This window comes from Ursus americanus, chromosome 3, assembly GCF_024610735.1.
Source record: "Ursus americanus isolate L20-20 chromosome 3, mUrsAme1.1.p, whole genome shotgun sequence".
Taxonomy (NCBI): Eukaryota; Metazoa; Chordata; class Mammalia; order Carnivora; family Ursidae; genus Ursus; species Ursus americanus.
This window is the reverse complement of record NC_142129.1, coordinates 63,755,063-63,782,562: the sequence shown is the minus strand read 5'-3', so window position 1 is coordinate 63,782,562 and position 27,500 is coordinate 63,755,063. Positions and strand designations below refer to the sequence as shown.

Below are 27,500 nucleotides of genomic sequence, written 5' to 3'. Positions count from 1 at the left end.
CTCTTGTATTATTTTGATCTATATATCTATCCTTATACCAACACAACACTGTCTTGATTACTGTAGTTTAAAATGAGTCTTTAAGTCAGGTAGTGTAAGTCCCATGACATTTTCTTTTTTCTTTTTGTTTTGGTTATTCCAAGTTCTTCATATTTCTATACATATATTTGGGACAGCTTCTCCATTTCTTTAAAAAAGCTTTCTTGATATTGATAGGATTGCATTGAAGTTACAGATTTACTTGGAATTGACATCTTAACAATATCTTCAGGCTGCGGAAAATGGCGTATCTTTCCGTTTACTAGGTCTTTTAAAATTCTCTTAGCATTTTGTTTGATTGATGTTAGTGTACAGGCCTTGACATTTTATTAAATTTATTGTAAAATATTTCATATTTTTTGATGCTATAAAAATATAAAGTTCCAATTGCTCACTAAAAATATGATTAATTTTTATAATCTGACCTTGTATCCTATGATTTTTAAATTTAATTATTAGTTTTAAAAGCTTTTTTTTGAAGATTCATTAGGATTTTCTCTCTAGATAGATAGATTGAGTTATGGATCCACATACAAATATCATGTTATCTAAGATTATAGGCAGCTTTCCTTCTTCCTTTGCCAATTTGTATGTCTTTATTTACTTTTCTTGCCTTATTGTACTAGTTTTGATAATGCTGAATAGAAGCTGGTGTGAGCAAACATATTTGCCTTGCTCCTGATCTTGGGGTGGGGTGGGTGGGGGAGTGTTTAAGTCTTTCATAATTGTGATATTAGCTGTACATTTTTCATATATGCCCATTGACAGATTGAAGATATTCTCTTCTATTTTTAGTTTGTTGAAAATTTTTATCAGAAATGGATATTGGATTTTATCAAATGTTTTTTCTGGTTCCACTGAAATGATCATATAGTGTGGTTTTGGTCTTTTCACATAAGCAGATTATGTTTACTGATTTTAAATTGATCTCCATTCCTTGGATTATCATATTTCGTCAAGATTATATTAATTTCTGATAAAAGTCCTTGTTTTGACATCTATTTTGTCTAAATTAATATAGCCACTTGAGAATTCTTTTGATTAGGATTTGCAGGTGATATATTAATCTTTTTACTTTAAAAAAAATTTTTTTTACTTTTATCTTTATATTTAAAGTGCACCCTGAGACTAGACCTAGCTTAGTCTTGTTTATTTTTAATCCAATCTCTAACTCATTTTTATCCATTTTATCTAATAGAGAATGATGAGAGACTTACAAAATATTATAAGTAACACAAAATGGCATTAGTTTGGTGTTAAAGTGAATCTATTTGGCTTCAGAATAATCCCATTTTTTTCTAAGTCCTTAAAGCCATTTATATTGCAATTAGATCTAAATTTGATGAAGAATCAGAGTGAAATTTACTATATTGAATTTTTGAGTTTTTAGTATTCTCTTTTACAAATAGGATAATTCTTGCCTATTGTGTAATTTCTGCCATCTCTGATTTCTCAAAGCTTACTAGCAGTATTTCTGGACTTGGATACATGAGTTCCTTCTGTGACATATCCATCTAAGTGTATTTAAATACAGTTAATATGTATTAGCCACTTTTATAGACTGAGCTGCAAGTTTTCCTTAAGAGTGACTTTCTATCCTTTCCAGTTTTAATACCACTTCCCTGAATGGCAATGAAAATACAATAGAAGTTCAATAGTTCTGCTTTCTTTGCTTTCATTATTAACATTAAATTATCCAAAAATATATTTTCTAGTTCTGTCCACAGTAAAGGTAAAAAATAATGGCTAACTTAGAAGTCATGAGCATTCTTAGCAACCAGACCATGGTCTCTGACTACTATGTCTCTCTCTCTCTTTTTTTTTTTTTTTTCCAAGATTTTATTTGAGAGCGAGAGTGAGAGAGAGAGCACAAGCAGGGGGGTCAGCAAGCAGAGGGAGAGGGAGAAACAGGTTCCCCGCAGAACAGGGAGCTCGATGCAGGACTCGATCCCAGGACCTTGGGATCACGACCTGAGCCGAAGGAAGACGCTTAACCAATTGAGCCACCCAGGTGCCCCTACCATGTCTCTCTTAAAATAACCAGGGATCCTTGTCAGAATGGCTGATTCTAGGGCCAGGGCAGGAAATATATAAGATGATCCTGAAATATTTTGTTGTATAAGACAGCAAGTTAGATCACTACCAGGATCACGTCAAAAGGACCCAAGAGCCAACCTGAAGAGACTCTCACTAGCCAAACTTAAGACAATTTGAACATCAATAAAGTATTATCGGCAACAATGAAAACCCATCAAACATATTAAAATCTATGAGTTCAAAATGATACTTAAAAAGAAGGAAATGAACAAACTAACTGAAAACCAAAAGACCTCATTGGGCACCTGTTGAAAATGCCAAGTGAACCAACTCAATATTTTGACAAAGGACCAAACATTTATACTGCCTTTCCTGTCCAACTGTGCTGTAGCGGGATGACCTGATAGTTGATGAGGGAAAAGTTACTCATTGTTGAACCATTCAAATTTATTAACAAAGAAGGGATATGTAATATATCCCTTTGGGATATATTGGGAACCATCTGTTCCCAATCGTGGGCCTATCTCCACACTCACAACAGTACTGTTGTTACTAGAATGTTTCATAAACCTCAAAGCAGTCCAGATTTTAGCTCTACTTGGTGCCATTCTCGCTTCTTGAATTCCTTCTCTCCTCCAAAGAAAAATTGAGCCCCTATAGTTCTGGGTGCTTCAGAGAAACAGGGAATAAAGCAACATCTCTGTTTTCATGATGGTTACATTCTAGTGGGTGAAGTGGAACAATAAACAACAAAAGTAAATTTATGTTTTATTAGATGATGAAAATAAAACAGCATAGGAAAGATAGATTTCCAGGGTTTAGGAGGAGTAGTAGAGGATTCTGTTTAAAGTGGAATGGTCTGGGAAAAGCTTTCTGAGAAGGTGATCTTGGAGCAGAGACCTAGGGGGAGCAAATTATAAAGATAACAGGGAAAAGAGCACTCAGAGCAGAAAGAATGGGGAGTGGAAAAGCCCTGAGGCTGGAGCATGCTTGGCTTGTTCAAGAACTATAATCATTGTCTTTAGTTATACGCTTTTCACATTTGGTTTACATGCCTTATTAAAATGTAAGTTTATTAACAAATAGATAAAATGATATTCTTTTTTTTTTTTAAGTTTTTATTTATTTATTTGACAGAGATAGAGACAGCCAGCGAGAGAGGGAACACAAGCAGGGGGAGTGGGAGAGGAAGAAGCAGGCTCATCGCAGAGGAGCCTGATGTGGGGCTCGATCCCATAACGCCGGGATCACGCCCTGAGCCAAAGGCAGACGCTTAACCGCTGTGCCACCCAGGTGCCCCTAAAATGATATTCTTAATCAACTGGTGGGTGATTTTGAAAGTTCCATATTTTAAAAATCGACATATGATAGTATGAATAGTTTTAATAACTATGTTTCCATAGTTTCTAGAGAAAACTCATTTTATATACATTATTTCCTTTATGCTCTTATAATGAATCTAGCCCACTGGAATTGAATGATATTTAGATGTACGTATAAAATTTACACATTCCTACTACCCCACTATATACACAAACACACACAAACACATGCGCGCATGCACACACATCGTAATTTGGGATTTTCCCTCAAGACAGCAAGAAAAAAACCCCACAAAACTTATACTCTATAATGCAGGAAACAAACACTTTCACACTTAGCAGCAGCATTTTAACACTGTACTTCAGAGAATTACCACTAAATACCAGGAGAAAGATAGTGAATAATGAGAGAGAGAGAGAGAGAGAGAGAGAGATTTTAGAACAAGTCCAGAGAAAGAGGCATGTTTCACTGATACAAGGAAACAGAGGGCCCAGGTGGTTTAAGATGGCGTTGGAGAAAGCACTTCCACAGCCTGGGAGACATAAGAGAGAAGGGATCAATTCCTGGTCTTGCCAGACTCAGCACCACAGCTGATGAACCAGGTGGGGCAGGAGTGAGACGCTGGAAAAAATGTGTGGGTGTGGTGGCAAACTAGGGAGAGGAATGGAATGGGTTGTCCAAGCTGATTCTCAACCTAATTCAAGGAGGGTGGGGAGTACGCTGATTTGAGAGAGAGGGAAGTTGCAAACAAAGAAACGAAGAAAAAGGAGAGGAAAAAGAGAGAAGAATCTATACAAGTTTAATAGTGTGGCTATGATGGTTACTTACCAGGGTTTTGCCAAAACAAGGAAGATATGTGTCATTTTACTTCATTTCCTCCTAAACACGCATTCTGAACTTAAATAATTCAGCAATAATAAATACACAATGATAATTCTGAGGTTTTTCAGCTATGTCACTGCTGAGTTTATAGACTGAATTGAATCTTTCAGCTAGCATTCCCTTTAGATGAATGAAAACTGTTTATTCAAGACAAGAGTTTTGGATCCATCTGTGTAATCAGGACAAGGCACACATACAGCTGACATAATCTCAATTCAGTTACACAAGCGTGTAGGCAACCTTCATTCAGACTCTCATTTTCAGATACTAATGGAAATCACTCCAAATTTCTTCCCTACTCTGCGCTTTAGAAGTTCAGGTTTATAACATGCTCAGATCATGAATGCAAAAGTCAACTAGGACAGTGGAACACACCAAAGAAAGTGTCAGGGTGATGTTCTAGGAATGTATAAAATATTGCAATGGATGAATACTTTAATCAAATAATAATCTCAATGATAATTCAGGGAAGTGGGGGACCATCCCACAGGCCACTGTCTTTTGAGTTTCCAGGTAAGAAAGTTTTAACTTTCCTTTTTTACTCTTAATCCTGTGTTCCAAACTGGGTGAGGAGAAGGAAGAAAAGTGCACCCTCACGGAGGTCAGTGTTTTATAACTGTTTCATACTGCAGTTCCTCACGATAGGTAACATTATCCTCATTGGTAGAGAAGAGAAAATGGAGGTACAACACAATTTGCCTAAAACCAACTAGCAGGTAAGTAGAAAGGCCAGCACCTCGCCTGGGTTGGATGCTCTCTCCTCTTGGGTGACATACAAACCCGCACCCATACCCTGCAGCCTGCCTTTGGCCCATCCCACATCACCTCCCAGGCACCATATGCTCTAGGCATACTGAGTTTCCCTTCTCCAGCCACACCATGCCAAACTTCCTTCCACACTTCTGCACAATTCCTTTGCCTGGAAAGCCCTCCCCTAATGGTCCACATGGTAACTCTCACTCAACCTTTAAGTTTCTGCTCAAACATTTTCTCCTCTGAGAAACTTTTCCTGTAAGGCTCCTCAACTAAGTTAGCAGTTTTTCCTCTCTGCAGTCAGTCACTTTGCAAACACCCTTATGACACAGAACTGTGGTGTGTGCTCCCTGCTCCCATGTATGCCCAGCTACCCTCTGGATTATTAAGCTTCATGAGGGTGAAAGCTACACAATATTTAATTTCATGAGGCTGTGGCTATATGCCTCCAGGTAGCCAGTATGCAAAACACTGAACGAAGAGAGGATACCTGAATGAGTGAATAAATTAGGCCGTGTTTTCCTACTACATAATAGCACTCTTCAAGAAAAGCAGAGCATGCTCTGTTTGCTGAATTACTGTTAGACTTTCCCAGACCCTATCCTTCTTCCCCACCAGTACACCATTTACTGAGTAGGTGAAATACACACATGCATGTACGCTCATTTGATTTTTGCAATACTCCCACACCGAAATTTTGTTTCTATTTCACAGAGAAGGAAACTGGGTTTCAGAACCATTAGGTAACTTGCCCAAGCCAATCTGACCAGCAGGGGAGGGCAGGATGTGTTAATTTCACCGAATCACTTTGCTTTCCCAATTGTAGCAAATCTCAAACCAGTGGAGCAACTGTATATTACCCAAAATGGAGATATCGGCACTTCATCTATTACTCTTTCTCTTCGTGACTTGTCACTCATTACATTAAAACGTTCTAATATGTTGACAGTTTATGATCCTGGCTTCTTGTTTTAAAATTCAAACCATTATGCACTATGCAATATATCTACTGATGTAGGATCAAAGAGTAAAAGGTCATCTGTTTTCAAGCCCTTGGTGGAAACACAGTTAAAATTATTCACAACCATGTAGTTTATAATATGCAGATACATTCCAGATTAATTTAGCTAGCTATCAGACTGTCCCAACGTCCTTAATGTTTGCTCAGCTGGTGGACTTTTTTTTCCCCTGCTTTCTGTTTTTAACTTAAGAAAGCAATGCTGTCATCAGAAAATGTAACTGACTGGTTTCGCTTCCTCTTTCAGGTCATTAGTAGAAGTATTAACTCAGGTCACAAGACTGAGCCCAGGGCAACTGCTTTATCAATTTCTTTCTTATCTGAGAAGCACACATTTCAGGACAGTAAAAGGCTACAATACTGTCCTTTTTTTCCATTGGTATTTCTTGTACTTTATTGTGGTTTAAAAAATATGTCATTTTTCCTTTTCTTTTTATTCCTTTTTGAACATTTATTCATGTTTATGCACCCTGTGAAAGGTTGGGGAACTTGCTTGTGTCTCTTGGCTGCCCAAGCTAAACCTGTTTGTCCTTTATATTGATGGTCATTCACTGTAAGTAATCATAAATCACAAACACAAATCAACTGATAAATTAACAGGTGAACTGACTGGCTAAAAATTATCTTGTTTGAGATGTTGTATTTATTTACTCTGCAGTGGGTCCTGAATAGAGCGAATAGGGAAAAGTTCAGGCCTCTCCCTTTATGGGTTCATTTTGCTATCCTTGACTTCCAAAGTATAGTGGATCTGGATGTTCAAGAGTATCTAAAAACACTGAAGCATGAACAATGCCTTCACTGGTTGCCCAAACACTGAGGTTGAATCCAGACTCTGTAACTTACACACCATCCCCTCATGATCTGGCCCTGGACCACTTCACTTTCATTTTTGGCCTCTCTCTGTCTCTCTTTAATCCTTTTCTCCCAGTGCAATCTCCCAAATCATAAAGGGATTGCATCTTCTTCCTTTGCACATATTATTCCCATTGATACCGTATTTCTCCTCCTTTGTTGTCCCTGAGTTTTGAAAACTCAGCTTGTGCTACCTCTTCCAGGAAGCACGCTTCAATCCCCAAGTCTGATTTCAGGTGCTCCTCTTCTAGGCCCTTACACCACTTTGTTATACACCTCTATTACCTCACACTTAACACACTGCACATTGTTACTTTATTTTATTATTATTTTTTGTTTGAGAGAGAGAGAGAGCACATGAGGGGCAGAGATAGGGGGAGAGAGAGAATCTCAAGCAGACTCCATGCCAATGAAGAGCCTAATGCAGTGCTCGACACAGTGCTCAATCTCATGACTCTCAGATCATGACCTGAGCCGAAATCAAGAATCAGACACTTAACCAACTGAGCTACCCAGGCGCTCCTAGTCATTGTTGCTTTAATTGTCTGTCTTCTATTATATCCTCCAGGGAGCTTGTGGCAGGGGCCATATCTTATTTCATCATTCCAATATTGACAGTAAGAGCTAAAAATTCTAGTTTTTGACCTGGTGCCTAGGAATACACACCATCACTTTGGGTCTACTGCTTCTATTTTTATAGTCAGCTTTTATAGATGGACATTCTGTCACTTGATGTCTTTTTTTTTTAGAAGACACTATCACAGTAATTGTATGCCAATAAGGAAGCTGTTCCAACTCCTCGATTTCCCATTAGTCTAAATCTTTAAAACATTTTCTGTGTACAGATTCAACATATTTCTGTAACATTTCTGTGCTCCTTCCTGCTGGAAATCAACTCATTCCAATTTGCTTTATATCAGCTGTTCTGGAAAATGTGGGTTTTGTGTTCTCTGTACACACCCAACCTATTAACATTTTGTATCAGTGATAATTCCTTTTGTCATTTTAGGCCTGGGAACATTTCAAATTTTCAGTATGATGACCAAGTGCTGTTGTGACTGAGGCTGTGTTATCTACCAAAATCCATTTGCCCTTCTGTATTTTCCAGACTCCCCTGAAAATAGGTGTAGCCATGAGACAAAGTTCTTTCCAATGGAATGTGAACAGAAGTAACATACACCATTTCCAGGCTTGGCCCACAAAGACTTTCTACACATGTTCTTGCATGCTCTGTTTCCTTTCAGGATAACTGGGATGTCCACATTGAGGGAACACTGGGAAGCATGCTTTAAAGATTACGAAGCTGCTGTCAGCCTGGGTCTCTGAATAACTTCTTGGAAGAAAGCTATTTCATCAACCTGGACACCTGCCCAGGACTATTTGGTGAGCAAAAACAACAAAACAATATAACACCGCTGTTGGTTTAAGCCATGGGATTATGGAATTTTGGGTGCCTCTCTGTAACACAGCCTAACCTAGACTATTCTACCTAATACAGGGATTAAGAAGAGTTAAATGACAAGATGCTAGACATAATGTTGGAAGTAGGCTGAAGTCTAACACTTCCATAGACAATTATCAGCTATCCAAAGTTTTGATATTTCCATTACTCTTTTGATCATCAACAAGAATGTGGTTAATAATATCAGGTGATTACTAAGGTGTTCAAAAATTCATTTTAATGCTACTGAATTTTAAAAGAAATGTTGTACAGCAACACTGCAGAAGATAAGTATGGTGGGGTGAATCTGAAAAGAGTGAAATGGCTGAAAAATTCTTTGGTGGGTTTTTTTTGTTTTGTTTTGTTTTTTAATCATTAGAACTGAGAAGTCCTACCTGACTCTCTGGTGAACTTCTGATGGTCTCAGCCCAAGTCCCCCAAACTTCCAAATGCTAATTATACTTTTCTTGGAAAGGGAGAAAGTCATTTTTTATATTTTTGCATATAAGAGGTTTCTTGATATTTAGGGCTGGAAGATACATGCTTGAAATGCTGGGGAAATCAGAAAGTTGAAGATATAAACAAACAAGACACCATCAGCACAACAGTCCTTTTCTTCTTAAAGTGCTTCTAAATAATTACCACTAAAACTCATTTTAGTCTGTGCTTTCTTTCATATATGCTCTATGCCTCTGTTCCTCCCTTTTATCTCCTCAGACGATTTTGTGTTTTTGTTACTGTTTTGTTAAGGTATAGATTATATTAAAGTACATTAAAGTATAGCTCAATATGCTTTAAAATATGTTTATACTGTATACCTAGCCACTACCTGGATCAATATATAGAACCTTTTCAGCATTCCAGTAGACTCCTTTGTGTTTCACTTCACCAATATCTCCTCAAAAATAGAACCACTATTCTATATAGTCTGACCTCTATCACCATTGATTCATTTTGTCTGATTTTGAAACTCCTATCAATGAAATCATATACTACATACTCTGTGATGTGTGGTTTCTTTCACTCAACACTATGTTCATGAGGTTCATCCATATTACTGCCATGTAGTCACAGTTAATTATTTTTCATTGCTGTATAGTATCCTATTGAATTAATTTATCCATGCTATTTTTTTTTAAAGATTTTATTTATTTCTTTGACAGAGAGAGAGAGACAGCCAGTGAGAGAGGGAACACAAGCAGGGGGAGTGGAAGAGGAAGAAGCAGGCTCCCAGTGGAGGAGCCTGATGTGGGGCTCGATCCCAGGACTCTGGGATCATGCCCTGAGCTGAAGGCAGACGCTCAACGACTGAGCCACCCAGGCGCCCCATATCCATGCTATTGTTGACGAACAACTGGTTTGTTCTGACTTTGGGGCTATTAAAAATAATGCCACTATGAACATTTTTGTACATGCATTTTATATGAAAGCTCATTTTCCTTGGATATATCCCTAGAAGTATATATTTTTAGTAGATAATGCCAAACAGTTTTCCAAAGTAGTTCTTTCAGTTTTCACTCCCACCAGCAGTGGACAATAGTTTCAGATTCTCCATACCTCACAAACATTTGTGATGGTCAGTCTCATTTAATTTTAGCTACTTGGTAGGTCTTAATTATCATTCCCTTATGGCTAATAATGTGAATACCTCTGCATATTCATATTGGCAATTTTGAGATCTTCTTTTGTCAGGTGTCTGTTCATATATTTTCCCAATTTTTTAACTAGGTGGTCAATATTTTAATTTTGTAGGACTTCTTTAGATGTTCTGAATACAAGTTCCTTGTTGAATATATATACTGCAAATATCTTCTTCCACTATAGTTTTTATCTTTCCTCAGTGTTCTTTTAATGAACAGACTTTCTTAATTTTGATAAGGTGCAATTAATTATTTTCTTTTACGGTTAGTGCTTTTTGTGTCCTGTTTAAGAATTATTTGTCCCAGGGGCGCCTGGCTAGCGCAGTCGTTAGGCGTCTGCCTTCGGCTCAGGGCGTGATCCCAGCGATCTGGGATCGAGCCCCACATCAGGCTCTTCCGCTGGGAGCCTTCTTCCTCCTCTCCCACTCCCCCTGCTTGTGTTCCCTCTCTCGCTGGCTGTCTCTCTGTCAATTAAATAAATAAAATCTTTAAAAAAAAAAAAAAAGAATTATTTGTCCCAAGGTCATTCAGATATTCACCTATGTTTTGTCCTGAAAGGTTTATCATTTTACCTTTAGACTTTAAGTCTATGATCTATCTCTCAATTTTTGTGTATGATATGAAATAAAGGTCAAGTTCGTTGTTTTCCATATGGATATCCAATTGACCCAGCATCATTTATCAAAAAGACTATTATTACTTCCAATGAATCACAGTAATGCTTTTGACATAAATCAGGTAATGTGTGTGTTTGCTTATGGACTACTAGTCTGTTTCACTGGTCCACTGGATTATTCATTAGTCAATGCCACACTATCTTAATTACTGTAGCTTTCTAGTAAGTCTTAATATCTAGGAATGTAAGTCCTCCAGCTTTGTTCTTATTTTTTAAAGATCACCTTGGGTATTCCATGTTCTTTGTATTTCTATATAAGTTCATGATTATCCTGTGAACTTCCCATTGGGGTTGGGATTGATGTTACATTTAACCTACAGATCAATTTGGAGAATATTGACATCTTAACAAAATGGAGTCTTCGAATCCATAAACATGGTATATCTCTCCCTTAAGTCTCCTTTAATTTTTCTAAGCAATGTTTTGTAGTTTTGGTATAGATGTCTTGCATGTCTTTGGTTATATGTACCTTTCATTTTCAGTTTTTAAATGTGGCTAAGAAAATAAGCCAGTGCTTAATTTAAAAACGTGAGGCATTACAAGTATTTGCATCACCTTCCTTAAAAGATAAAAGCAACACAACCCCCATACAAAATAAATATACAATATAGATACAGTGAAAACTATTTAGAAGATTATCTGAATGGTAAAGTCTTCTTACTAAGAGTTGAACATATCTGAGCATATATTATTACTGGAACAATGTTTTTTGAATCTACTTCTCTATTATGTAATTAAAGTTACCACTAGTTATTTCCACAGCTAATGGTAGAAAAACATAATGTTCCAGTTAATTTCATTTCTTTGTATTATTCTCACCGTCATCCCTTCCTGGGCTTTCCCACATCCCACAATTCTGCCAGAAAAACTCCTGTCCTCCCCTTTTCCTTTTACCAGGTTACTAAGTATGCACTCACAGTCTTCAGCTTAAAACATATTAACTCTGAAAAGCCTATCCTGATCCATGGGACAGAACTAAGCATTTCTACTATGTTCCCCAACAAAATCCTTTAGACCCTCTATCATAGCACTAGACTTTTGATGGCTTGATTAATGTCTGTCTCCCCTAATACACTATGAATTCTAAGATGGCAGGGGCAGTGATGGCCTTATTCACAATTTAACCTCCAGAGCCTTGCACAGTACCTGGCATGTTTTAATTACTCAATAAATACTTGATGGATCTACTATGAAATTTAAGCACAGCAGAAGGGATTCTTTTCCTCTATGAAAACCAGAGTTAGTAGAGATCAATCACCAGGCTGTCCCAAAGTGAAATCAGTTAAAAGGATGCCCCGTATTTCTGGAATCCTGGTGGTTGTCTTAAGGGTGCTGTGCTATATTTCTTCCTAATTTTTATTGTTGATAAAAAATAAACAAAAATGAATTAAAAGATTATTTTGAATGAAGACCATTCTTCTAGACTAGCCACCAGATCTAACCTTCAGGATTTATCCTATTTTTGAAACTGTTTCATTAAAAAAAAATTTATTTTTGTATGATATGTTATAGCTTTCTATTTCACTTTTGTGTTACATAGTTCTTTTGGAAAGGAAACCCACTGTCACCCCAAGGTTGGCAACGTAAATGAGAAGCTCCACACGAGGAAATTATATGCCGAGGTGGCGTATTCCTGAACTTGCTGCCTCCATCACCAGTGCCTTCGGGGCACAGCTCCTCATTAACAACACCGGATGTGCAGGGACTTGCAATGACATTTCCCTAATTTTCCACTGCACAATCAGACTAGACCCTCTAACCACAACTTTCCTAGAGACTTGAGAATAATAAACGGGAAACAGAGACAAGAGAAGGAACTTACATTAAGCAAACTGACTTACAAGATTGAGTTTGCTTTTCTCAGCTCTTGGTCTCCTGTGGGGAAGGAGATCAACTTAGCAACCATCAAGTAGAGACTGACACCAAAATTTCCCTGCATTCCTAAAAATCTTTATCCAAGAAAGTGAAGGCTGTATCTTGTCTGGTAAACATCATTCTGAACACCTTCTTCCCCAAATCTTTATTCCTGTAAAGGCTACTTGTATTCCTGCGTCATCTATGGTCCTGGCCTACATAGCTTGAACAGTGCAGCCATATCAGAAGCCAATCCAATCCAATAAGCCGATGGTGTGTGTGTTGGGGGGTGGGGTTTGTAGAGGGTGGCAGTTTTGGTACAATTTCATGGAATCAGTCAACAAGCAGTTATTAAAAGCTCTAGCAGTGTAGTGGAGTGGAAAGGGCATCCAATCCAGGGCTAGAAGGTCTGAGTTCTATGCATGGATCAGAAACGTCCTAGCTTTGTAATACTGAGCACGTTATTTAACTTTTCTGAGTTTCTGCCATTAGATTTGGAAAACAAGCATGAGATAAACAAGAGAGAGAATGTATATCAGAAGCTTTTTTAAAAATTATAATACTTAAGGCTATTATTGGGAGTTACATGAAAGGTCCTGTGGTTAGCACAATTATGCCTCCATGTAAGGGTATTTGTGAGGGTAAAATGGGATAGAAACTGTTTTAAATGATGCATAAGGCATGACCCCTACTCAAGGAAATTTCAAATGGCTAAGAAGATGAGATGTGAGCAAAAACGGTAAGGACACTGCCTCCACTCCAGCTGTTCCTTTTATCAATAAGATGCAACATGCTCAATGTCGAAGGGGCTCCACTCTTTACTCTGAAATAATAGCTGAATTCATATCATGGTTTGCTTTGTTAAGAAGTGATACAGGGGCGCCTGGGTAGCGCAGTCGTTAAGCGTCTGCCTTCGGCTCAGGGCGTGATGCCGGCATTCCGGGATCGAGTCCCACATCGGGCTCCTCGGCTGGGAGCCTGCTTCTTCCTCTCCCACTCCCCTGCTGTGTTCCCTCTCTCGCTGGCTGTCTCTCTGTCACATAAATAAATAAAATCTTAAAAAAAAAAAAAAAAAAGAAGTGATACAGAGCAGAAGAAAGGAAATTTGCTTTAATCATGATCGTTGGGGAATATATCACAATATAAATATCACAAAATAGCTTTCTTCCCAAGATACTTACAAATAATTCCTTCAGAATACATGTTGGTTTGGAGAAATAATTCATATATACCTAATAATCTACTGTGTGTTAAAAACCTATTGTGTTAAACATATACCCAAGAGTACAGAGAAGATAAAGTTAACTCACAGGAACAGGGGAAAGATCTATAAACCATCTTTAACATTACTTAAAACTAATTATTTTTAAGATACAAAAGAGAATGAAAAGTAAAAGATAAATGAAAAGAGTTCTATGCTTCTTTGGTTAAAAAAATAGAAAAAAGTCAATTCAAATTTAAACAATACTATGAGACAGGTAAAACTGGTATTTAAAATAAAACTTAATTTTAACCCTGATCTTTTAAGAATTATAACTGAATATATGAATGTGCCTAATGTATAAAGTGCAGAGCAGACTTAGAGAACTTTAAATCAAATGATCTATCATTCGTCCATTTACTCACTGATGAATGATTGTGCTTATGTAGTGGTTCTCAAAATGTGCTTCCTGGACCAACAACATCGACATCACCTGGGAGCTTGTTAGAAGTCTAATTCTCAGGCCGCGCCCCAGACCTACTAAGTCAGAAAGTAGGATGGGGCTCAGCACAAGTTTTAACAAGCCCCCCAGTTGATTGCATTGCATGCTAAGGTCTGAGAACCAGCGTCCTGGAGTGAAAAGGTTAAGAGCATGCTCTTTGAAGTCAGAGAAATTTGGATTCAAATATTTGTACCCAGACGTACTGTCTCTGTGACCTGGAACAAGTCATTTAACCCAAGTCTTAGTTTCCAAATTAGTAAACAGAGACACTGCACTTTTCAGGGCGTTTGTTAAGATTAAATAAAGAAATATATTCAGATGTGGTCTATAGTGTCTATACATCATACGCACAGTGCTTAGTGCCTAACAAGCACCCAGTAACTGATGTCTGTTATTTTTCCAGGCATGGAAGACCCTGTGTTCTATGCTGCAGGAAACACTGCATTCATCAGACTTGGTTTCTTTCTTTAGGGACCTCAGTCTGGAAGAGGAGGTATACTAGCAAGTAAATAATCATGATACAAAGTAGAAAGTGTTAGGTGGCAAGAGAATGGTATATAAAGTGCCCTGAGAAACTGAAAGAGTGGAGGAAGCAACATACGAATGGTTTGTTTTTTTTTTTAAAGAGGAAGTTTTTGGATAAGCACAGATGAAGGGAAGCACGTTCCAGATGAAAGGAAAAGGGGAGGGAATCATGGGATACACAGTTTGGCCAAAGGGGTAACAGAAGGGTGACCATATAATTTATTGTCCACACAGGGGCACTTTGCAAGTGAAAGGAGCATCATTAACAGTTAAGTCAAGACAACAGATTTAAAGGGGACCATGCATATGGTCACCCTGGAGAACAGGCTGTTGGGAATGAATACTTGAAAAAGGGACTGAGAATAGGATGGATTTGTGCAGCACAGCATCCCCAACAACAGGACTAGGGCTCTGTTTTTTACATCACGGGAGCTACTACAGGGCCTGAGCAGGGAAGTGACCTCACTTGGGGTAGTAGGTACTTGAGAAGATTGGTTTGGCAGTGCTGTATAGGCTGCTACGAAAATGGAGAGGAGCGAATAGAGGAGAGGGAGATTTCCAGAAAAGATGAGATTTTGAAACCAAATACATGTGTCAGACAAGGAGAGGGAGAAGTTGAACCTGAAGTTAGTATTTCAAGCCTATGTCAACAAAAACAAGGAGGTCAGGAGAAGAGGCAGGTCAGGGAGGAAGTACCATGAATTCCCTTTCAGATACAGATGTGTTCAGTTTGATGAGCTCTGTTACATTCAACACGTGACTGGGTTCCAAAGTGCCACTGAGTGGGGAAATACGACAACTAGTTAGAATTGAGTTGTTTTTTTTTTTTTTTAAGATTTTTTTATTTATTTATGTGAGAGACAGCCAGTGAGAGAGGGAACACAGCAGGGGAGTGGGAGAGGAAGAAGCAGGCTCCCAGTGGAGGAGCCTGATGTGGGGCTCGATCCCAGAACGCCGGCATCACGCCCTGAGCCGAAGGCAGACGCTTAACGACTGCGCTACCCAGGCACCCCTAGAATTGAGTGCTTACTTCACTAATGTGCTCCCCATTGCTCAAAAGACAAGCCATTCAGTATCTTGATAGAGCTATTATAGGCTCTTTATTTTGTTGTATTTCTTATCTAATGAACACTTAAAATTGGGCAACAATGAATGTTTCCGTTGTACTTAGCATGGATCACACTCTAAGTACTTTACAAATATTACAGATTTAATCTTCATAAGAATCTCATGAGGTTAATATGATTAATATTTTTTAAAGATTTTATTTATTTGAGAGAGAGACACAGAGAGAGAGAGCACACATGCACACACAAGCAGGGGGAGGGGCAGAGGAAGAGGGAGAAGCAGATTCCCCACTGAGCAGGAAGCCTGACCATGACCTGAGCTGTAGGCAGATGCTTAACCGACTGAGCCACCCAGGCACCCTTGTATGATTAATATTATCATTTCCATTTTTTGGATGAAGACAGCAAAGCACAGAGAAGTTGAGACACCTGCCTAAGATTATGCTACTATAAAGGGGTGGAGCCCTTAACTGAACCAAGGAGCACCTGGTTGCAGACACTCCTCACTGTGGCACCAGGAGGTTCTGATACTACAGACATCCTAAAGGAACCTGATGGAATTGGGATTGGAAACTATTATCTAAAAGTTTCCTGGCATGCTGTGTTATTTATATGAAAAAATACATATTTTTGAGGTATTATTTCCAGTTATAATTATCAAACTGCTTTCACACGTGTGAAATAAATAGTATACTTAATTTTTATAGTACTTTTGAGGAATACACATATAAAATATCATTTAGAAAACCCCTGTCACAATTTCATGACACATAGTGACACATTTATCTGGTTTAAGCCTCATCATTTCTACTCCAGAAATCTCTCATTTCTTTCCTCCTTTCCATTCTTGCAGCACACACAGAACTCCCCCAAAACTACTCTTCCATAGTCACTTGGGAACCTTCATAATGGCAAAATTTCATAATGTCAGATACCAAGTCACAGAGTCAAGATTCAAACATGAACCACTGTTATAGCACCTTCCAAATAAAAGATGACCTTTCAGAACCACCTTTATTGTTACTCTTTTTAATAGTAAGTGTGGTAGCCCAGAAGGGAGTTTTGGTAGAAGTTCAGGGATTACAAATAGAGGTGACAAGTTGTGGATAGACCTTTAAAACAATTTTGGGAGTGAAGAATTTTTTTTAAAATTTGGGAATACCAGTTGTTGGCAATCTAAGGGGGTCAGAGCAAGGAAGGCCCCAAGAAGAGGAAAGGAGAGTCTTTTAGGCTGTGGATCATCAGAGTAGGAAAGAAGGCAGCATTCAGGGCAGCACTCATGGGATGGAAGCTTATGGTTTTGGCAGGAGCATCCACTGCATTCCACCTCTCAGTGACGCAAGAAGAGGGCAAGATTCCTCTGGAGAGGCCAAGGGACTAAGCTGAAGTGTTAGAACAGCAGAGGCAGAAGCCATGCTTCCTAGTGAATCAGTCTTGATAACTGAGTACAGGGGAGAAACAAAACAAACCAAGACAGGAGCAAAACAGGGAGGCATCCTCTTTGAGGAAGTCTTTATCTGATTTAGATGCCACCCTCCTGAACTTTGACAATACCCAGTGCTCACCTCAATCACAGCACCTGCTTAGATTATAAGCATTTGCTTCCACGTTTTTCTCTGCCACAAACCACTGACTCCCTGGAGAACTGGGATCTGTATTACCTGACTATATCCCAACACAGCCCAGAGCCTTACACAAAAGCAGGTGCCCTGAGTAAAATGCCTGTGAATGAATGAATGAATGAATGAATGAACGAATGAAGGAATGAAATGAGGTAGAGCTTTGATTAACTGGAGTTATTATACCAGAGGGAGGCTTACAACTCATTTAGTCCAATCCTATTGTTTGACAGATGATGTGAGACCCAAAGAGGTTAATGGCCCCACAGGGGGGTTTAGTGCTAGAGTTGGACTGGGCACCCAGAACACACGGGCCATCCTTTCTCCTCCTCACCGTGCCAGGAGCATGAAGACAGCTCCCACAGTCATTCTAATGTTTGTTGGCTGGTTGTTGAGAATGCAGAATACATTTTCCCATGGAGACAGGTTTTTTCTTCCTTTTTTTTTTTTTTTTTTTTAAATGGTGGTTCGGTTCCCAGGCCAGGCCACAAAAGCCTATTTACCCCATAGCTGAGCTCAACTATAAAACCAGCGGTAGCTCTGAGGCCTCACTGAACCCCTAGCTCAGAGCCTGCAGTCTGGGGGGCAGGTGGGCAGCTGGCTCTGCAGGGGGGAGGGCAGAGCTCCCTTGAGCAGACCAGGAGCGTGGGGCGGGGGCTGGGCAGGGGGGCTGGGCAGGGGGCCCGGGCAGCAGCTGCAGGAGGCTAGGCAGCCTCTGAATGCCTTGGTGGTTCTTAAGTGGATTGTTTGTAAGTTGGGAACTGTCTGTACTTAGAAAGGCGGATTTCAAGAGGTAGGGGATCCTATTTCACTTGAAGGCCCACGGTAATGAGGGTTCTTTATTCGTAATGAAGTAGCCACTAATTGGAGGGACGGGCTCAGGAGGCCTGTTGGAATTTTGTACTCCTGGACCAGAACTGAGTAATATTATGCAGTAGCCTGGCAACCCCTTACTTCTGTATAAAATTCATATAAAAATCTACCATGAAGTGCCTGTCTGACATTCACTGTGTTTATTATTAATAATGATAATAACAGAGTGGCTTATACACAGCACTAAAGCTGAGAAAGTGAATGAATTCTCAGTTTCATCAAAAATTTTTTTTTCCTCAGCCAGATTAGGAACATTTGGAAAATCCTTACTTTCAGAGTGGGCTAAAAGCTTTCATATTTACCCTGAGGAGACATGGCTCCAGGTTTTAGGGGCTCATCCAAGAGATGATCTCTTTCCTTCCTCCACCTCCTCAGAGGCAAAAATATTCCATAAACTCATAAATGTTGTAAAACCAAATGTACAAAAAAAAAAAAAAACCCAAGTGTACAAAAAAACCCCAGTGTTAATGGAAATGAAAAAATTACAGTAGGTGAATCAATTATAATAAGGTAATACAGTTAGCCTCTCTGGACTTAATGAAATGTGGTCAACTACACTGGAATGTTCTGGTGCCCCCTGGAGGATTCTAAAACCTAATAGAACAGGTTATTTAGTACCTTTCTTTAGATGTCAGAAAATCCTACAGAAGCAGTGTGTTTCTTCTTCAAAGCTCAAATCCACTTAACCTGACTCAATCACATGCAGAGGAAAAGAGCAGGAACTAAATCTAACATTTAAAATCTTTTACCCACCATAAGTTTACTGTTAGAATGTAAGTTTTTGGATCACTGACAGAATCTATTTTTGGTTTACAAAGTTTATAAACCCAGCAGTGCAAAGTTCACAGTTACATGTGCAATCTCTCAATTTCTCTGGGCTGAGTGTTTAGTGAACAAGGAAGTTTGCTTCTGTGAACCTTGCTTTGTCTTGCACAGACATTCTGGAAAGTTAAACATTTAGCTTCTAAAATTTTACTGCCCTGACATTCCTCAGAGACATGACTCCAGTATGATGATGACTAAATGGCCATCAGAGTTGTTTATTCCATAGTCACAGAACAGTTAGCAGATGTGAGGAACCACTGTCTGACTCCAGTAAGCTCCAATCATAATAAACTTCAATAATCTAATATGATTACAGCTTTCCATCTGCTCCCCCCCCCCAATTTATACGAGAATGACTGAAATCACTTTCTTTGTGCATAATGCGACTGATACCATTCCAGCCTTAGATCACCACATCGAAAAGACACAGAGCAGGTTTCACTAAGTTTGTAAAGACTAGTATTGGTACATTATTGTAACTATTATTATAGTATTTACTATATATAATATTATATGTAGAACTAATATAAATTTCTACTGCTGCCTTTTTTTTTTCAGTGTCATTCCATCATATACTGAATGCTTAATTTCTTAATTTGGATACCATTATTATTATAAAAGAGCATACTAAAGTTTAAACCATGAAGTCATCAGACATAACTTCAGACTTTGAGAAAAGCTGCAAGAATTCTTCATATTCCTGGATATCCTTCACCCAGATTCCCAAAGTTTCAACATTTACTACGTTTGTCTTTTCTTTTTCTAAATATACACATTTTATTTTTTTTCCCGATTTTTTTTTTTAAGATTCATTTATTTATTTTAGAGAGGGAGAGAGAAGCACTAGTGAGCGAGCAGGGGGAGGAGCAGAGGGGGAGAATCTTCAAGCGGACTCCCTGCTGAGTGTAGAGCCTGATGCAGGGCTCAGTGTGGGGCTTGATCTCATGACCCATGAGATCATGACCTGAGCTGAAACCAAGAGCCGGATGCTTAACCCACTGAACCACCCAGGTGCCCCTTTTCTGATCTTTTTAAGAGTAGGTTGTGGATATGATGCTGCTTCATTCTTAAATATTTCAATGTGTATTTCCTAAAAACAAGGAATCCTCTTACATAAACAGTATAATTACAAAAAAAATAATATTGAAATATTATCTAATCCATAAAACCTTACTGAGATGTTATCAGTTGTCCAGATAACATCTTTTATAGCAAAAGAAATTCTAAAAGCATGCATTGCATTTAGTTGTTGGGATTTTTCAGTCTCCTTTAATCTGGGACAGTTCCTGGGTCTGTCTTTATACAGGCCAGGTATTTTATAGAGTGTTCACATTTTGAATCATCCTATGTGTCCTCATAATTAGGTTAATGTTATAATGCCTCTGGCAGCATATGGAAAAAGTGATTCTGGCTTTTTCTCTGTGCAACATATCAGGGAGCACATACTGTTGACTAGTCCCATTAGTAGCAATGTTAACTTTAATCTTTTGGTTAAGGTGTTGGCTAGGTTTCTCCACTTAGAAATACTATTTTACCCTTTGTAAATAAAAAGTAGCTAATATGGATGTAAATATCCTATTTCTTCTCAAACTTTCATTGAATTAGTTTTAGCATTCATGGATGATTCTTGCCTGCATCATTTATTTTTATGACGGCTTATGAAAGGTGATTTTCAAATTCCCCTGTCCTGCTACATTTATTAGTGGACTTTCTACTGCAATTTTCCCTTCTCCCTTATTTTTTCTGTTTACTTTATTTATATCAGTGTAGCTCATGGCTCCTTACTTTATTCAGTAGTATTAAATTCACTGTCATTATTTACTTAAATTAGTAATTTATTTTAATGATTACATTATCCCAGATTTCACCAATGGGATCCCTTCAAGCTAGTTCCGTGTTATTTTGACATGTCTTTATCATTCTTTAAGCGCTTTCTTACTTTTTGGCATAACAAGGTGTTCCGATTCTTTCCCTGCCCCAATATTGAATTCAAGCACTTCTCCATGGGCCCTAGTTCCTTTTAGTGGAGAACGGGGTATATAGAAACAAAGATCTTGGCAATTTGCTTCAAGACCCTCTTAGAGGACAGTGCTGCAAAATGCTTATACATACACATAAACAAATGTGTGCATATGCATTCGCACACAAAAAACACATATATCTATATACACCTATATCCATTTATATTTATATATATGTGTGTGTGTGTATATATATATATACACACATATATGTACAAGTGCATATGTGTGTGCATGTGTGTGTATAGTAGAACCGATGAGTTCACACCTCTATCTCCAATGCAATCCAGTACTGTAGGGTTCATTCTATTTTTTCTTTTTACCATAATTGTAGCTTCCTTCTCCCAAAGTTCAAACCCTGACTGCCATTACCCACAACTTATTTGTTCAATCCTAGAACATACCAAAAAATGGTTCTACAAAAAGGAAAGTCTACCAACAAGAGTTCAGTATTTGTTCAGAGTTATTTTTGTTTTTAGACTGAGAGCATATATTCACAGTACTGGATTCAAAAGCTTCTTGGGTTCATGGCCTCCCTGCCTTGTTCACCATCTTCTTAGGGTTATATTACTTATTTGAAACATAATTTGCTTTATTTGTTTTTTTTGGATCCAATTTGAGAGTCCCTCACCATCCTGTGGGTCTTATTTACTTTTCTATTTATTCTCTCATTTAAAAAATACATGAAATATTAACATAACTCTACAACGTAGGTCTGTCTAAACTGGTGTAGTGAGAAGCGTTATCCTGCCCCCATTCCCTCTCCTTTTCACCCATTGCCATCCAGACATCTCCTGTAGGTAACTGATTTTACTGGTCTTTGTTTTTTTCATTTCTGTACTGTTTCTTCCTTAAATTAGGGGATAAATGTATATTTTCTTGTTTCTCCCTCTTTGTTACACAGAAGATAACATACTCTTTGCACTTGGCCTTTTTTCATTTTATATATCCTGGAAATCACTTCGTATCACAGAGGTCTCTCATTCTCTTTCACAGCCACATACTACTCCACTGGGTACTATGGAGTAATGTAGTCAACTATTTTCCTCTGTATAGGCATTCAGGTTATTTCCAATAATTTGCAATTATAAACAAGGTGGTGTTACACTAGATAGTCTTATGTGTAGTATTAGTGTATATTTGTGACTGTATCTTCAAGGTAAATTCTAGAAGTGGGACTGGTGGGTCAAAAGGTAAACACATAGGTAATTTTGTTAGGCGTGGCTAAATTCCCCTCCACTAGAGCTGTATCAGTTAACATCCCCACCAGGTATCTCTGAGAGTTAGCTTCCTTACAGCCTTGTCTAGAGAGTGTGTGTTATACTTTTAAAATTTGCTAGTGAAACAGGTAAAAAATGGTTATGTTAAAGTGGTTTTAATTTGCAATTCTTTTGCCATGAGTGAAGTTAAATACTTTTTGCATATGTTAAAGGCCATTTTTGTACCTTTCTGTAAATTATCTGTGCATGTCTTTTCCCCTTGTTCTATGCTTGTTTTACCTTATTCTATTAATTTAAAGAAAGTTCTTCATATATTAGCGATATTATTCCTTTACCTGCAATATATGTTGAAAATATTTTCTCAGTTTTTCAGTTATCATTGGACGTTGTTTATGCTGTTTTGCTGTATAGAAGTTTTAATTTTATTTATCAGTAATTTCTTTAATTGCATCTGGATTTTGAGACCTAATTTGAAATTCTTTGTATACACCCAAGTCAAAGAGAAACTTGCATCATTTCATTTTTTACATTTAGATCCCTAATTTATTTGAAGTTTATTCTTGTGCATGGTGTGAGATATGGAACTAATTTTATCTTTGCCAAATGGCTATTCAGTTGTCCCCGTATCATTTGTTAAGAAGTTCATTTTCGCACCAGTGATTTGAGATACTATCTTTATCATAATGCTAAAGTCCCATATGTACTTGGGTTTATTTTATTCTTATTTTCTATTCTATTCCACTGGAATGTCTGCCCATTCATGTGCCAGTACACTTTTTAAAAAGAAACTTTAGTAAACACGTCTGGTAGGCTAGTTCTGCACCCCCTCCCTTGTTGCATTTCTTTTTTAGTATTTGCCTGGCTATTCTTACATGTTTATTTTTCCCATATAAAATTTACTATCAACTTAGTTATTTCCATTGGGTTGTTTTAAATTATAAATTAACTTTGTGGATAACTGACATCTTTATTATATGAGTATTCTTATCCACAAGTAAAGGGTAGCCTCTGTTTGGTCAAGTCTACTTTCATGTCTTTCAAGGATGTTTTACAGTTCTCCTTATAACAATTTTACAATATTTCATGTTACATTTATTCTTAAGAATTTTATCTTCTTTATTGTTACTATACTATAAAAGTTTTCCCTATCTCTATATCTTTTATAGCCTCCTGCTACCTTACTCATTATTTGACCTGATTTTGCCATTGAGTCTTTAGAGCTCTCTAAGTCCATGAGGATATCATCTGCAAATAGAGGTAGTTTTACTTCTTCTCCAGTTTTATGCCTCTAATTTGTTTCTCTTGTCTACTTCCATCAGCTAATACTTCTAGTACAATATTGAATGTTAAGGAGATAGTGGGTAATCTTGCTTCGCTTAGTACTATTTCCTAGTGTTTTCCCATTAAGCTGGCTTTAAGACTAAGGCACATTTTATATTTGATCATGTATCTATATATGTTCAGGAAATATTAATTACTCGGGATGCCTGGGTGGCTCAGTTGGTTAAGTGTCTGCCTTAGGCTCAGGTCACAATTCCAGGGTCCTGGGATTGAGTCCCGCATCAAGCTCCTTGCTCAGCAGAGAATCTACTTCTCCCTCTGCCTGCCACTCTCCCTACTTATGCTCTCTCTCTCTCTCTGACAAATAAATAAATAAAATCTTTTTTTAAAAAAAGAGAAAATATTCATCAATTCCTTTTCTTTGAGTGACTTTATCAGGGATGAATGATGAGTATTATAAAAGATTTTTGGAATCTATGAAGATAATCATATAATTTTCTTCCTCAGATTAATAAGGTATATTAAATTATTAGATTTCCTCATATTGAGCCATCTTTGTATCCCTGGGATAAATTCCATCTGGTCGTGGTGTACTATTTTCTTCATGTAGTATCAGGCTTTATTCTCTAATATTTTACTTAGAAAATTTACACTAATATTCATAAGTGATACTGGTCTATAATTTTTTGTACTGATTCCATCAGGTTTAGGTATGAATATATAGCTGCCTAATAAAAACAATTCAGGAAATTTTCTTCACTCATAATACTGTTGAATAACTTATGGAGCACAGGGACTTATCTGGTCTTTGAAGGAGCGGCAGGATTTCCCTGTATGAAATTATGGGTCTGGTGCTTTTATTGTGAGGTAGTTCCTGGATAACTTTCTCTATTTCTTCCAAGGAATTTTTCTGTGTAAACTTTCCATTCCTAATGAGGTCAATTTTGATGAACTATTTCTCTAGGAAATTATCTATTTTATCTAGGTTTTCAAACTTGCAAAGATCTACAATTAGATTTTTATGATACTTCCAAATTCTTCTGATTCAATAGTTATTTCCCTTTGTCATTTATTTGTTTGTGCACCTTACCCCTTTTTTCCCTGAGTTAGCTAGTGGTGTATCTAATTAATTTATTCATTAGACTTACTATTTTTTTGTTTTCTCCCTCAATTTGTATGTTATCTTTATTATTTCTTTCCTTTTGCTTTATTCTGGTTTATTTCTTGTTCTTTTTCTAGAATTTAAAGTTGAAACTTTAATTCATTTATTGCCATCTTTAATTTTTATTAAGTCTTTAAGACTTTGAATATTTCTTTGATCATTGCTTTATATGTGTTCCAGATTCTGATATGCATTATTTTTCATTATTATTTTTAAAGAAATTCTCTAATTTCAATTTACATAGTATCTTTTTTTTTAGTGAATCCTTCATGTACACTTAAGAAGAAGGTATATTTTCTATTATCTGGGTGTAAAGATGATATATACCCTTAATGATCATGCTGTCTAGATCTTCAATATCTTTATTTTTTGTCTATTTGATTTGTCTTATATTGAGGGTGGTGCATTAAATTCTTCTATAAGTAGGCATTTCTTTCTGTGTCTCTCTCTTGCAACTCTTGTACTTTTTGCTTTATGAAAGTTGCTGTGGCATAATTTAGTGCATAGATATCCATAAATGTTATATCTTCATTGTAAATTGTGGCTTTTAGCACTAAGAAGTATTTTTGTCATATTTAATGCTTTTTAAAATCCTTTTTTTCTGGTATCAATATTGCTACATCTGTTTTTTATTATTTCCATTTGCTTGGTACATCTTTGCTCATCCCTTTATTTTTAGCCTTTCTTAATTTTATTCTGGATACAGTCTATAGTTGAATCTTGCTTGTTGAGTCCAGCTGAAAATTTCTCCTTTTAAAAGGGGGGTTATAAGCCCATTTACATTTATTGATAAGACTGACATGTTTGGGTCTCAACTCTGTCATATTTTGGCTCATAATCAGTATGAAAATTATGTTACATTTTATGCTTTATTTTTCGTATTGTGTATTAGTTCTTTAGTTTGATTTTTTTTTTTAGCTTAGTGAAACTACTCTATATGATACTATAATGGTATATCCATGATATTATATATTTGTTAAAACCCACAGAATCAGTAACACAGAGTGAACCCTAATGTAAACCTATAGACTTTGGTTGATAATGCATCTATGCTTGCTCAGCATTTATGGCAAATGTACCACACTGATATGATATACTGATGGTGGGGAAGGCAATGTGTGTGGTAGAGGGAGGAGGTATGTGGGAACTCTCTGTACTTTTGGCTCAGTTTTGCTAGGAACCTATAGTATGGGCATTAAAAAATAATGTACCTATGGGAAGGGTGGAAAAAAACAGACATGATAAAAAAGAAAGAAGAATGATACAAACTATGTTTCAGATTCTTTAAAAAATTATGTCTACCATTTTCCAATCACAGTAAAAAGGAGGAGGAGGAACAGGAGGAGGAGTAAAGACAATGGAGTCTTCCTATTCAGACCGAGCATGAACCAACACTATGGAGATTTGTGACTGAAGACCACGGACAGTTCACCAGCTGACTGACTGGCATTTCCACTGAAAACCTGGAAAGCTGTGCCACTTGGGGATGATGGCAAGTGTATTCCAACACAGTCTTTTGCTATACTGGGCTCTAGAAAACATTCCTTTATAGTCGACTGAAGTATTTACATATGGTTTTAAGTTATTCTGAACAATGGATCATCAATTTGTGTTCTCCATCAGGTGTTGGCAAAGAGTAAGCCCAAATAATAAAGGCATTTGCACCATTGTCCAGGCTTCCTGAACAAACCTGGTCCCTACCTTATCAGCCCAGAAATGAAAAGCTGCACTCTTTGAGGAACTGATATTCGGAGAGTAACTCACAATGCTGCCTCTCTCATTTCTTTCTTCTCTTAGTTTTTTGCTAATAAAACCAATTAACTTTATACTAGAAAGAAAGCATCATTTTGTTTCATGCTGGGGAGGGATGTCCCTTAGTTTAATAGATATGCCATTGAACATTTTGTGAAAAATGTCATGAAAGAAAATCAACTTTTCTTGCCCCCACTTGACAAAGCTTCGTCTTTGTCATTAGTGACAATGCACTAATGAGTCAACGAACCCGGCTTTTCAATAATGCCATACTTCCTTTTACAACTTTCCCTTTCTGATTGCTTGTGTGAAACCCAAGCTCAGCAAATATACTTTTACAATCCCCCCCCTCCACTGGAGTATTGTTCACTGTTACATTTATAAAGATATTCTGAGTTAATACATCAGTACTTTCACCTCAGATTTAACATTTCCATGCAATCTCTTTGGAGTTACTAATCCGTGTCTGTTGAACAGGCAATTATAGTGCAACACAATGATAATAATTCATGCAAATTCCACTAATACACAAAGCAACAAATTCAGAGCCTGAAGGTACATTAGCTGAGGTAAACTGCCTCTATCTTTAAGACATGGATGCACCTTGAAGAATGCATACTTAGAAAGTAACTAGATTTCTGGAAAAATCATGCTAATTAATTTCAATATCATAATACCACTCTACTTCAAATTTATAAAATGTTCGTGGACCAATTTTTTTTCTTTTTTTTTCTTTTTGCCCTCTTAAGCTACCAAATTGCCTATAGTCTATTTAAGGGACTCTAGGGAACATACTGTTCAATGGGAATTAAGCTAAAAACCAGCTGTGTGGGATTCATCAGAAAGGCCTCAGGCTGTGAGCACAAGAGGTAGGCAGAATTCAAAACAATGACCAGAAAGGAACCACAGAATTTAAAAATAGAAGCGAAGGTGGATT

General features: G+C 37.4%; 1 protein-coding gene and 1 long non-coding RNA gene across 17 annotated transcripts in view; one reads left to right on the top strand and one right to left on the bottom strand.

The window, feature by feature from the left end:
* Positions 1-26,630, top strand: part of LOC148110407 (uncharacterized) — a 39,268-nt gene extending 12,638 nt beyond the window's left edge. For both annotated transcript variants that reach the window (XR_015723999.1, XR_015723998.1), the window contains exons 3-4: positions 8,149-8,287; positions 26,130-26,630. This is a non-coding gene — a long non-coding RNA (uncharacterized LOC148110407). The remainder of the gene's footprint in view (positions 1-8,148; positions 8,288-26,129) is intronic.
* Positions 1-27,500, bottom strand: part of ICA1 (islet cell autoantigen 1) — a 139,607-nt gene that overhangs the window by 48,633 nt on the left and 63,474 nt on the right. The gene's annotated exons all lie outside the window — the stretch shown is intronic.